This window comes from Nelumbo lutea, chromosome 5 (assembly GCF_056320005.1).
Source record: "Nelumbo lutea isolate HS-2025 chromosome 5, American lotus-T2T, whole genome shotgun sequence".
Taxonomy (NCBI): domain Eukaryota; kingdom Viridiplantae; phylum Streptophyta; class Magnoliopsida; order Proteales; family Nelumbonaceae; genus Nelumbo; species Nelumbo lutea.
In genome coordinates, this window is record NC_142688.1 from 82,000,915 (window position 1) to 82,013,945 (window position 13,031).

The 13,031-nt window shown below is 36.4% G+C and overlaps 1 long non-coding RNA gene across 2 annotated transcripts in view; it reads left to right on the plus strand.

Annotated features, from left to right (window-relative positions):
• Positions 1–5,777, plus strand: part of LOC148853096 (uncharacterized) — a 6,038-nt gene extending 261 nt beyond the window's left edge. Inside the window, exons 1-5 of one of the 2 annotated variants that reach the window (XR_016098716.1) lie at positions 65–255; positions 333–461; positions 555–689; positions 768–929; positions 5,462–5,777. This is a non-coding gene — a long non-coding RNA (uncharacterized LOC148853096). Of the gene's footprint in view, positions 1–64; positions 256–332; positions 462–554; positions 690–767; positions 930–5,461 lie in introns of those variants that run through there. The other variant, XR_016098717.1, reaches the window with a different exon arrangement.
• Positions 5,778–13,031: the final 7,254 nt, after the last annotated feature.

Genomic DNA, 13,031 nt, shown 5'->3' on the forward strand with positions numbered 1-13,031 from the left:
ACGTTAACACGCAATATTTTTCAAAAATCCCTAACATACCATTAGAAGCATATTTATGAGATCAACAAACCATTGCACAAGTTAGCAGGAAGTTGTGCAAGTGTACTTCAATGATTTCGGATAGATGTAGACATTGAATGGCATTTGTTTGAAGAAATGCCTTGCTGCCCAGCCCCTTGCACGCCCAGTACACCAACTCGCCCGCCCCTTCACATAACCATCCCGCTAGCTTAACCGTCCCCCTTGCATACTTAGGTTCACACTCAACCCCTCAGCCCACCTGATAACTTGTTTGATAAAATGTCCTAATGAACATTTTTTTATTATTCCAGGGATTAATTGACTCCACTTGACTTGCCACCATGAATGTTGTGTGTCGATGCAGAGAGTGTGTAACCATTGTAGCTAGGCATGGAAAGACCAAGAATGTTAGTCAAGAGTTTTATGCTTGTCACTTTTATGTAAGTTGGATGTTCTATAAAATTTTGGTGTTCACTATCTTGAAGAGAAAAATTACTAACCGACATATGGTTATTGTAATTCAACCTTGATAGAAGATGCAGCTTCTTCTTGTGGAAAGATAAGGCAAGGATTTGCCCCATGCAGGATTAGGGTTTGTAGAGTCTTTACACCCAAATGGCCTAATACACAAGGGAAACAAACAGTTATGGGTTTGTGCAAAGCCTCATGTAAGTATAATTTGTTAATTGTAGATTTTATTGATCGACTTTTGTCCTTGACCAAAGTTGAATGTCTATTTTTTGCAGGATGTTGGTGGATGTAAATTCTTCTCATGGGTGTTCATCAGAACGTGGGAGTCATTGAGGGGGACGGGTCAGGGCTGTCTGTAAGTACATAAAGATCACCAAAAGATGCATTAGATGAAGTTGTAGCAGTTGTCCAGTGGAGAAGGATAATTTAGATACAAGGTCAGACTTCTCTAATAAATTATTGAAACGTATAAAAAAATTTATGCATCAAAGATGTATAATGTTTTTGCTATGGTTGCACAAACTTTTTTAAATCTCTAATGATGAAATTTATGCACTAACTTTTTTCAAAGATTTGATTGTTCCTCTCCTTCCGAAGGCACCAGAAAATTGAGAAAATAACCAAATTCTAGAGAACTTTCCCCCTTTTATTGAAAGCTTGTAATCTCAAAGTAGAGAATAAGGATTCAAGGTTTGGAGGGCTCACCCAATTCATCCCAAACAACTTTAGAGCATGAGACTGCAGGGATTTAGAGAAGGGTACAACCTACCTGTAAATGTTGGATACTCCCTTCATCCAAACCACATAAACATGTACTAACAATATACATACCTTTCCTTCTTAGGACATCAGTAGTGGAGATTTTGCCCTTGATATTATCCAAATGGAATAGATCACCTTAGAAGGAACCTTCTGCTTCCAAATCCATACCCAAGGAGGAGGATCAGCATCCACCCTCAATAAGATGTGAAGCATATAGAGTTGACTGTGAGCTACTTCCAATTTGCAATATAATTGGCCTATGATTAGATGTAGGTATTGGAAGAGTTTGCTGTAAACCTTCGCCAAACTTGTCGTTCCATCTGCAATCGATTCATAACCTGCCAAGCTTAGACAGTGATGGGTCTGCTCTCAAACTACACCAAGTGTATCTTGCACTCACAAAGGAAGGTCCATGAGGTTCCATCTGTTCGCAAAGTCCCCAAACGCTTCATCTCCTTGCTTAGCCTTTAATTTCATTCTCTTTCATGGTAAAAATGAAAGATACTGAAATATCTTGCCAAACACCAAGGTGCTCCCCATTTCAGTACAATGGAATCCAACTCAGCCAAGAAAACTTCCTTGAGTGAAGGAGAGGTAGGCTTATGAGATGTTGTCGATGCCCAAACTTTGTCATCAGTCTTGTTTTGAAACAAATCAGAGACAAAAAAAAAAAAAAAAAAATCACCAATCCAAAAGTCTATCTTCCCAAACAAGTCCACATCTTAGGTCAATAAGATCCCCCTAAAGTCCCAACCAAGGGTAAAATCAACCATTCACAATTTCTTAAGGGCAAATCTTCATCCATCCAACTTGTGGTCCAACATTTTTTCTTGGTTTCTTGCAATAGTATAATACTCGGCTTGCAACCTTCAATCATCTTTTTTACCCTTGCTCTCTTCTCCAGGTTGCCAAGAAAATATTATGATATTCATAGGTGAAGATGAGAAGAGAGCTTACCTCTTTGCGAGCTCCTCTCACCCTTGTTACCATTTTTTCCTTGAGCACTTGCAACAGTGCCATTTATCTGATTTGCTGAAGTCACCCCTTCGTTCATGGTCCAATTCAATCTCTTCTTTTCCCTGTGCACATGCGGTATTTTCTTAATTAGCTACTTCAGTGTTTCATCCCCCGGCCTAGAATTCCACTTCTCTATCCCCGACCCAGCTAGTTCAGTGCTTCATGGCCTTCATAAGACACTCCCAAGAACTTATTCATGTCTACAACATTCAATCTTACCCATTCAAAGATGTTCTTTGCTTTTTCCTCGAAAGACCTCTCTTGCTCTTAAACCTCCTCATTCACTCAAGTCAAACATTGAGATCATTGTCCCTTGTCACTGATGTCTTCTTTTTTCCTTATGTTGCTCACCTGCAATTTCCTTCATTGCTTCTTACCATTGCTAATAGGGAAACTATCAGCACCTCATCTTCCCCTTGCTCACCAGTCACCAAAATCAAAGAACGACATTCATGTTGTGGTTCAAGGGGACATGGGGGGCATTACATTTAGACAACCAACCCGGCTATAGACTTGCAAAAACTAGGTGGGGTGCTTCAATTTCTCTCTGGACTGTCAACACTTCCTTTGACACCATTGGGTGAATTAGGAGAGATAAGACATCAACACACTAGACTTGTTACCTCCATTCATCACCAACACCACTTTTTGACATGCTTATGGTGAAATAGACTTACACATCCCTTTTACCATAGGCCCTAATCTAATTTTGATGATTCATGACCCTAGGTTTATGCTGAATTTGGTCTACTCAGGTCTGGTTCAAAAGGGAGATTTGGCCCTGGATGATTAAAGTTTGGGCTGTCGAGTCTATTAGTTTGGACTTGAATAGGTTGAGCAAGGATACCTCTCTCAATGGGCCATTGGGCCCTGAGTTTGGGGACTGAGCGCTAGGGATAAGTGGGGTTGGGCTGGGATTAGATGTCTTTAACCAATATGTAATGTACACATGAAACCAATATCAACTAAGTTCAATTAAGTTCTATTTGTATTCAAGGTTTTTAAAATTTAAACATTATTTTATGTATCTTTGGTAATTTTTTTAGAACCAAATTAGAAGAGCTACACTCATATTAGCTATGCTCTCATGGACATCCATTACTTAATTAGTATCTAAAGACACATAACACCAAAAAAAAGAACAATCATTCTCTCTAGATATTGCTTGTGGGGAATCATTGAATTATGCTTGTGAGTGTCATCTCTACAAATCCTAGCTCATTTGATCATTTTTCTATTATATATATTTTCTATTGAGAAAACTAATGTTTTATAATCAGCAAAAAGTGAGAAAATCTCAATAGCAAGGAGCTATGAGGAGCTATACAGAAAGCTTTACAAGACCATCATTATATACAAGATACAAAAACCAAATCCTTCTCAAAAAGTTCCCTATAGGGTATACCAGAGTGTGGTGTACTGCAACCCAAGAATGTATTCTGCCCCATTTGTTCTTTACAATAGATTCGTCTGAAGAGGTTACAATGTTAATAATTCGGTTGTTTCTTTCTTCCCAAATTGTCCAAATTACTACCAATGGGATCACCCCAAAACTGCTTTCCCTCTTCTATTTAGATCATTCAGCTGCTCCATAGCCTCCAAGCAACCTTGCTGTGCAAAAATAGGTGGTTCAAAGATTCTTCATAGTCATTACACGTGATATAAGGTTGTTCACTGTCATACCCTTGCACATCATGATTTACAAGTAAGGTATGTATAGTCATTGCATGTGATACAAGTAAGCTTTACAAGACCACTATAGTGCATTTTATCTAATTGCCCATTAAAAGAATTATCTTTTTCCATTTTTTAGTTCTCTATGTTATAATGGTTTTAATTACATTTAATAGTTAAATGAATATTAATGATACTATGGTCTAAAAGATTTTTAAATTTTAACTTTTAATTTACCATTTTATAAATATAATTACTTTTTGACAAGAACCAGAAAAGAAAATAAACTCATAGAAGATTTAGATACTTTTTAAGCATTTGCATATTGAACTCTTGCCAGAGTTTGAATATAACCAAAAGTTAAGAACCACATTCTCCTCTATAACCATTCAACACAAAAATCATCTTGAGTTCTAAAGAGGAGCTAAGTCAATCATGTATAATTCATGTAATGAGAACTTAATGCACAAGTACCTCTTCATAAACAAATCATTCACATTATATTTTGTTTATATTTGTTTTGAAAAAAGCCTATCAAGTATCCAACTTATGGCATCTACTCTTTCCTAGATGCCAATTATAACTAGAGATATGAGCACCATTCTTCTTATTCTTTTTTTCTTAAATAATACCATCCTGAATATTGTGTTCCTTTTTATGGTGGATTCCAAGCATCCATCAGTTAATGTTCTACCAAAACTTCCAACCTATGTAGATAGGTATGTCTAAATAAACTATTTTGAATATAGAGCTCTTGGCTTTCAGAATTTACATAGTTAAAGGTATTAAAATTTCTTGTGGATTCACAAACACACTATAAGAGAGATCATGAGCATAGCAAATAAATTGGGGGGGGCAACTTTTAGATGGGAAAAGAGTACAGCAAATGGGATGGCTGACTGCTTTTAAGCAAGGGGAGTCAAAGAACAACTGTTTTGGGCTGTTTTTTTAATTAATCGACATGACTCACAAAATATTGAAGAACTAGAGACATGGGGTAGACCAAATTGAGAAATGACTTACTCACGACTTGATCAATTGCAGGATGTCTTAATCTTAATCTCTGATGCCGGAATTGAACACTTTCATGCTTTCCTCTAAATGCAACAGGTTGTGTGATAGAATTACTCAGGAAAGAATAAAACCCGATTCTACTAGGTCCTCACAGAACCGTTCTCTGCATATAAATCCTTAAGGCTATTTTTGGTTTGAAGGAAAATATAGGGAAAGGAAGGAAAACCTTTATAATCTTCGTATTGGTTTTCATGTCTTTCCCTTCCTTTCCCTACCTTTTCCTTTAAACTAAACATAACCTAATTTGAAAATGATCATGGTGACTTTCAAAATACAGTCCATTATCTTTAGTGAACTTAACTGAAATCAAATTCTTAGTTAAGGTAGAAATATGAAATAAATCATTGGTAATTCTAGAATTCCCAACATGAGATATAGTCAAACCTACATTGTTTTCTACTTTGGCTTGATCATTGCCACTGTAATTAGATATGTTTTGCAGATTATCTAAGTCTGATGTCATATGACGAGTGGCTCCTGAATTCGGATACCAAATAGGATCGAAGGTAGATGGGACAGCACTATATGAAACATTGGTGGATCAACATCCTCTCCATGCCATGTCCGAGCCTGTTGCAAATTTGACAAGCAATAGAGGAGAAGCACATTAAAAGATCTAAGTGTGACCCTAATCCAGCCTTTCTGACATAATCAAATATATTCTTTGTCCCTTTTTTGAGACTTTGCAGTTGCCTTCTAAGTTGTAAAATTCTACGTCGAGTAAAGTTTGCAAATGATTTCCGTATCGCATGAAAAGATCTAAGTGTGACCACTTGTGTAAGTAGGGGTGTCAATAGACGTGTTCATGGGCCGAGTAGCCCGACGGCCCGCACTCCGGCCGGGCTTGGTCATATAATTAAGCTCATGGGCCTGACCTCGGGCTTAACACAGTAAGTCTGGTTATGTTTCGGGTCGGGCTCGAGATTTATCAAAAAAGCCCGGTCCGAGCCTGGCTCGGCCCGACTCAATATTATATATTTTATAAAATATATAATATGTATTTTATATATTATATAAAATATATAAATAACATAATATTTATTAAAATATATATTTATAATTTAATATATATATTTTATTCTTTTCTTTATAATTCCAATCTCTCTCTCTATTCAGCTGCTTCAACATTAATAATAATAATAGTATAGGCTATATTTCGGGCCCGGGCCTAGACTTGGGCTTTAGGCTTTTTATGAGGGCTGGGCTCGGGCTCAAGTTGTAGGCCCGATGGTCGGGCTGGGCTCGGGCTCGGGCCTTAAAAAAATTTGTTAATACACAGTAAAAGCAGGGCCCGAGCCCGGCCCGGCCCGGCCCATGAACAGGTCTAGGTGTCAATTGTACTGGATTTGGTCCAATCCAATCCAGTCCAATGTGAATAATGGACCAGGTTCAATCCAATCCAATGAATATTTTGGACTGATTGAATTCAATGTCTGGACTGTTTAATTTGTTCAAATTTGTTTTAATTTGGCACCTATATTCTTATCTTCTATCAATGGACTGGATATTGTCTCAATTAATCTAACCCAATCCAATATGATTTCATTATGGATGGACCAGGTCCGGTCCAATCTAATCCAATAAATACTTTGGACCATCTGGTCCAATTTAAAATGTCTTGCTGGTCCGTCTATTACGCCCAAATTGATTTTGGTTTGGACGGATCCAATCCAAAACCGACCCATTGACACCCCTAGGCAAAGAGCCAACTCAAGGCAAGCTGATCCTTTTCAAACCAGTCGTTGTATGCTGAATTCAGGATTTCTTTTGATGGTGCAGGTATAGAACTGTCCACTAAACCCATGAGACATTTTTGACAACTGAGTAGAAGAAGTCGAGCCTGCACTGGTGATGCTGCAGCAATACTGGTTGCTGGGTACTTACAGAGGCTATTGGCTCTGATACCAAATTGAGCAAATTAAACCTAAGGCTAAAAGCAGAAAGAAATATATGAGAATTATGGAATTCGTTGGTGATGTCCATTCGAACCAGTTTGTATTCATAGATGAAGAGATGTGAAGAAAGGAGACCTTCAACAGTGGCTAGCTATATTTGGCACATCATAACCAGCTGCCATTCTCATGATCATCATGATCCAGCCTCCACTAATAAACAATGCAATCAAGAAAAGTAAAATTGGAGAGCACACAGTAGGTCTGAATTGAACCAAGTGGAACAATGATTCTGTATGTGCACCACATAATGAGATTGGGTATACTTAGCAACTGTTGTAGAACATCTGTATGCCAAGACATGGAGTGGCCTATATAATGAGCTACTTTGCCACAGATTGGCATGGTTTGATTTCTTCAAGTTCATCTACAAAAATACCTTTGCCACACCATGGATCATGGAGTACATCCAATTTCCATTCCATTCCCCAAAAGCCATAATAAGACCCTTTTTTGATTATCTCCCTACAAGTCAACCCTCCAGCCATAACTAAAGAAATTAACATTGGAAGGTTTTTTTTTTTTTTTTTGTAGTTCCAAACATTGGACATTTGGACCCTTAGAAAGACTTAGGCTGTGTTTGGTTGCAATGCAAATAAATTTGCACCGATGCAAAACCAAGGCAGTGCAAATGATTTGAGTGTAAATTCTGACCTATTTTTGTTTGATTCCAATACACATAAAGTAAATTAAGGCATGAAGCAGAATAAAGTAAAATTCAAAACAAAAATAAATACAAATTTATATTTTTTACATTTGCACTTCTATGCATTTATACTAGTACAAATAAATTTGCCTGCAACCAAACACAGCCTTAGCTTCTATCACTCACACCCACAATGCTAATTTCAATGTTAGAAAATAGAAATCTCCACAGTAATTTACAAATAAGAGCCTGGTTTCTAATTTCTGCACAGTAAAACCCCAATCCACCTTCACTCTTCAGCTTGATGAAATGAGACCAAGATAATAAATGCAACTTTCTTTCATCATAGTTCATAGCCATACTCCCACAAGAAATCGCAATAGATGGAATCAAATTGGATTCAAATGTGTTTTGGGAAAAAAAGTATATTTGCATGGGATATGTTGGGATTGATTGAAGGGTGGATTTGATAAGTATGGATTTCCCAACCTGTGATAGAAGTTTCATCTTCCACTCATTTAATTTGCTTTTTACTCCAATTATTTCAGCCAAACCAGCAGATTTAGAGCATCCTAAAAATAGAGGTCCTCCTAAATATCTTTCATTCGTTTGCATCACCTGAACACCAAGAGAAGCAGCCACCCTGTTCATCTTGATTGCGTGAGGCAAAAGGCAGATTTTTTGATAATTAATAACTTTCATGGACAATGCATTGAATTGTGAGAGGATATCTTTAATAGCGCCAATTTCACGAGATGCACATTTATTAATGTTGTATTTGGTTGAAGTGTAATTTTATTTGTACTAGTACAAATGCATGGAAGTGCAAATGAAAAAAAAATGCAAATTTTTGTTTAATTTTGTCTTGGGTTTTATTTTATTTTGCTTCATGTCTTAATTTACTTCATTTGTATTGTAATTAAATAAAATAAGCTAAATTTTAAAATAAAAATAGATTAGAATTTACACTAAAAATCATTTGCACTACTACAATTTTACATCAGTGTAAATTTATTTGCATTGCAACCAAACACAGTCTAAAGACTAAAGAACAACATATCATTAGCGAAAAACAAATGATTTTATATGTGACATTGCACAGCCTAAACAAATGATTTTATATCATTGTGTTGTCAATTATGTATAGGAGTGAAATCATTTTGATAAGGGCCAATAAGGTGGTTTCAGTTAATTTACTAGGATCCTAGCAATAATTTTATGTGTCGAAATCTTTAGCTTCGGCATTGCATGACAACACACTGGCGTGGGGTATGAGGTAGAGATATTTTTGATTAATTTATTCAATAGTGGTGGGATTTTAAAAATAAGATTGGATCATAGTCCACAACAATGTTGATAAATAAATGCATGCACACCATCTGGGCCTAGTGCTTTAAAACATGGTTTTCAAAACTCGGATCGGACCAGACAGTCGAACTTGAAAAACTAGGTGATCAGTTCCATATTACCCCAGAAGTATTGTTTGGCCAAAAACTATTGATTTTGTCAACAAATCGTTGACTTGGGCGGTCGAACCATTTGAACCATCCAACGGTTTTTGACTGTTTTTATTTTTTTTTATATTTTTTTATCAGAACAAGCTATTCATTTGGTTCGAACAGTCAGATCGTTCAACCCAGGAACTGGACCCCTGAACGGTTTTTTGTCCTGTTCGATTTTAAAAACCTTGCTCTAGAAGCACCTACACTAAAGGTACCGGCTTTGATCTCCTCACCATCTAGAAGTTGATAAAGAGGTTCATTTTCTTCAGGTGTAATTACCATAGGTAAACCATTGATGTGGTGTAGAGAAGGAAACGTTGAAGTGAAAAAATAGTTAAAATAGGAGTTGAGCATTAGTGGAAATTTCAGCTGAGTTCACCATCTAGGTACCATCTTCCCATTTTAACTAATGAATAGAATTCCATTGGCACCAATTGGATAACAAATGCATGTAAATACTTGGGAGGTGTTCTTTTTTAGGATTTTGAGAGGAGGAAAGTTGGTCAATGGAATTTTGGTTTCCATTGACTAAGAATCCCATGTTCATTTTTCAGATATATGTGTGGATCATGGAATGTTTATTTTCCTGGGTATCACTTACCCGGATAAGTGATACCCATATCCTAGGTGAGTAAATAACTTTCCCACCTAGGGGAAAAGTTGCCAATACTTAAATGGGATAAAAATGCCCCTTTTAATAATGGATTTTTATGGATAAAATGGCACTTGCCTTATTTACATGAGAAATAAAAGAACATGGGTAAATGCACTTACCTGGGTGAATGTTTCCTAGGAAAAACTTACCCAGGTAATTGCATTTACCAACTTATCGAAGGGCGAATGGGCCTTGGGGGGCGTTCCTTTTTTTTTTGATTTTGAGAGGGGGGAAAGTTGGTCAATGGGATTTTGATTACCATTAACCAAGAAACCCATATTCTTTTTTTAGATTTATGTGAGGACCAGGGAAAGTTTGTTTTCCTAGGTATCACTTACTTCTCCTAGGTGGGTAAATAACTTTCCCACCTGCAGGGAAAGTTGCCAACACTTGAATGGGACAAAAATGCCTATTTTAATATTGGGTTTTTATGGTTAAAATGATCATTGCCTTATTTACATGGCAAATAAAAGAATATGGGCTTACCCAAGTAAATCTTTATTGGGAAACACTTACCCAAATTAGTGTGTTTACCTGGGTAAGTAACTTATCGAAAAGTGAACAGAACCTTGGCGTTTTAGTCTACATCCCTCATCCATGATATATGACCCCATTGTAGCTAGTAGCTTTCTTCTTTTTCAAGGAAAGATTCCAATTGAGATCAAAGTGATTGTGATGAAAAGGGGTCACTAGATTGAAGTTATAGTAATTGTTTATCAATGGAACTGATCTCCTGCTGAATGTGATAAAAAATACCACCCTATGAAGCTAACAATAGAACACTTTTCTAGGAATACACTTGAAGACTGAAGCCGAGTTGTATGAAATAGATTGGGTAGTCTTTGGTCCTCAAATTACCATTCCTCAAATCCCTTAGACATGGCATGAAAGCTCTGACAAAAAAAAGAACGATACTACATGAGAGCAATGCCACTAGCCACAGTAGTAAGGTGATGAGCAACTGCATTTGCGAATGGGATCAACTAGCCAAATATTACACCAAATATATCTGGATTCATGGTGTTAGAGAATAAAACATATTCAAAGACCTCACTTAACAACTTAAATTTTTAGGTTCAATGGTTCTTTGAGATGGTATCAGAGCCACTTTGACCAAGTGCTCTAGTATTCGATTCTCATTGCCCCCATTATAATTAACTAAGTTTCAGTCAATGTTCAAAATATCAATACACACGGTAGTGTTTTATAGGCTTTTTTTTCTTCAACACCGGTTCAGGGGGGCCAGTTTTAGGCTCCTCCACCCCCTGAACTGGCCAGAACCCTGATACACCCCCTGTAGGGGCGTATCGGGAAGCCACTGGCATGATATGTATCGACGAATACGTATCAATACTTTGAACCTTGGTTTCAGCACAAGGTATGGGTGGATCTGTGCTGTCCACGCTTCAAGCCCTAATGGGCTTTCATGTGAGGGGGCATGTTAGAGAATAAAACCTATTCAATGACATCACTTGATAGTTTAAGCTTTTAGGTTGAATGGTTTTCTAAGACATGAAAACCCAGGTCTAACAATTCACATTCCGAAATAACACCATTGTATAAGAATTCAAGGAATGATAATAGAATGCATTGATTAACTATATCATATTTATAGACTGAGAATTCTATCTCAATTGAAACTACACCTAATATCTACTTTCTCTCTTATCCTTATCAACACAACCACCCAAACTTCTTTCAATTCCAAACACATTTTGTATCGATTGAGAAAGCTCCCATCCTCCAATTTTATCATCTGGATTGTAAATGCAATTCAAGTGACCAATAAGACTCCAAGGAATCATAGTTGGAGAGCAGCTATGTGCAAGAATAGAGTAAAAAAATTGCCTTCTACCTAACAGCAAAGAGATGCCACTCCATGTTAGTGGCCAATTCAATATCTTGTGTAGAATATAAATGTGAGAGAATGCTCTAATTGCAACTGGAATAGATTTGTCATATCTAGAAATAACTCCACCAATTCAGCTTTTGGACAGAACAATAAATAAGTGATGGTGATGACAAAAAACGCAGTACTCGGGTTGCCTTCGGTTCAGATTGGATTCATATACAAAGAAGAACTTAGTTTTTGATGGTTAAGGAGTTTCTTTAAAGTAGGAATTGCTCGAGACTTCCAACCCTGAGCCCTTTAGTGAATATAATTGCGGAAGTATGTTTCATTTTTGCCTACCGTTTTGTCCTGCTATATGGGTTTTGAATCTAGTGAATTTATAATATAACTTTTAGATATATAATATATACATAGTATTTTATATTATCATATAATGTATTATGTATTATACTTTATATATTATATATACACAAATATATTTTATTTTATACTAATGTTGATTATTTTATATAAAATATAAAGCTTTTAATTTTTAATATATAAATAAATATTCATGAATTAACATGTGTCAACACATGTACCAACACTTAGGTTAAGTCAACTCAATTGTCAGAACTATCCTCGTAGGCGAGTCCTTATAGATGAAGGCAAGACCTTCATTTTTACTATTGAGCAACACTCAATAGTGAGAATGGAAATAAATGCCTTACTTTCTTCTATAAAATGATAGGTAAGCCAAGTCAAACTAAGCGTAGGAATTAAATGAGGTTAATGCTTTATTTTTTGTGCTACACCATAAGTCCAAAGCATAGTCAAGCCCAATCTACTTGGGCTTGTGCAATTTTTTTTTTCATGTATTATATGCTATTTTATTTAATTAAAAAATTTAAATAATTGAATTTTCATTATTAGATGCTACGGGCCAAAGTCATTAGGCATGGAAAGCCTGTAAGCTCAGCCTGAGCCTGTATAGGCTGGCCTAGGATAAAGCCTTTATCATTGGTGCCAAACTCGGGCCAAACCATGATCACCCCTGGTGGTAGTCTGTTGGGGAGCATTTTGAATGCTACCAAGAACTGAGTTATATGAATTACTGTTATTGTTCTTTTTAATTATTGTATGGTAATAATGCCACATGGGCCCGTGTAGTTCCATGTGCATTACATGTGAACCCATGTGGGTCTTAAAGGAGTGTGATGTGGTAAGTTCCTTGAAAATAAAAATAATAATATGCAAAATCATGAATTATGGGCTAAAATAATTAAGTACTTATTGGAGAAGTGGCTTGCCAAACATTCTCACCCAAATAATTACTTAAAACAAGTATAACTGGTTTGGGAAAGGGGTTGTTAAATAACAATAAGGGCTTATTTCTCAAACCAAATATAGCCTTACTTCATGGCAA